The 1221-nt window shown below is 34.7% G+C and overlaps 1 protein-coding gene across 1 annotated transcript in view; it reads left to right on the plus strand.

Moving 5' to 3' along the window:
* The window catches only part of LOC109590104 (uncharacterized), a 5442-nt gene extending 4227 nt beyond the window's left edge, over positions 1-1215 (plus strand). The window contains exon 9 of the mRNA XM_020006046.1: positions 1055-1215. The gene's annotated coding sequence lies outside the window, so the exon portion shown is untranslated. The remainder of the gene's footprint in view (positions 1-1054) is intronic.
* The last annotated feature ends 6 nt before the right edge of the window (positions 1216-1221 follow it).

Consider the following 1221-nt stretch of genomic DNA (forward strand, 5'->3'; position numbering starts at 1 on the left):
TCAATCTTTTTTTTTAATTTTTTTATGTTCTTGTAGTGTTATTGTTGTTGACTTGTTTTTAATCATATGGGCATAAGTTGTGAGGTATTTAATTACATAGATTTTATTGGTAGCTTCTTACCTGTGGAAACAATACCTTTTATAGGATACACAGTACATGTACCTAATGCATGTGCATACATGAAAAATACAAACTTGAATCAGCTTATAAATTTACACCCTAAAATTTTATACCAGTATAGTGTTATTTATGTAAATGGTATGTATTATTAATAATAATTGTTGTTGTGATTGTTGTTGACAGGTGCCATCAATGCTACACTCTCGTTACATAAGGAGAGATCATTAACAGTTCCTGTTAATCTAGAGGAGGAGGAGGAGGAGGATATCAATGAGGAAGGGATCCAGTCTCAACTATCCAATCATGTTAGGTGGCAGTTGTCATTTGTCAAGATCATTAACCACACAGCATTTATTAACTGTGGTATCTATCACTAACACACTAATGAATCAGACCTGGGGAGCTCATGTGCTAGCTACTGGATCTGGTTAATACTTGTACATGTATATTTACAATTACATTATTATGTGCACATAGTGTACATGCATGAACATTTACATGCATGTTTAGATACAGTAATTGAAGGGCTCAAGTCAAAAATTAAAGTACAGGGTTTTTGGTATGCTTTGGATAGTGTTTAAAAATGAAGACAAGTATGGTGGGGTGTATTCATAACTTTTTTCAATGAAAGACCATCAATTTTGAAGAATCACTTAAAAACAGGTATATTTCCAGAGTCCTTCAATTTGGTGTTCATTGTGTACTGTACATGTGCATGTACATTGTACATGCATTCACATGTTTAGATACAGTAATTGAAGGGCACGTACATGTAGCCACAAATTTGCCAAATTAAAACCCGCCAATAACCAAAAATTTAGTACTTCACCGATATTTCTCACTCCAAAGACACCAGCAGTACAGTATACATGATCATGTACATTACCTGCCAGCCACACTGTATGTATGTACATGTATGTGTTATATTTTCAGGCACAGCTGCTATTCACACATACAGAAGGTGAGATGATTAAAGATTATGGAGCAGTTCAAAGGTTGTGTGCAAGGTTTGAGGATATTCTTGTCAGGGACTAAAGGCTGGATAGTTCTTCACTGGGAAGCATCCAACATTCTGGCCTAATGTATTGGAAATATTATCA

This window comes from Amphimedon queenslandica, unplaced genomic scaffold (assembly GCF_000090795.2).
Source record: "Amphimedon queenslandica unplaced genomic scaffold, v1.1 AMPQUscaffold_10498, whole genome shotgun sequence".
NCBI lineage: Eukaryota > Metazoa > Porifera > Demospongiae > Haplosclerida > Niphatidae > Amphimedon > Amphimedon queenslandica.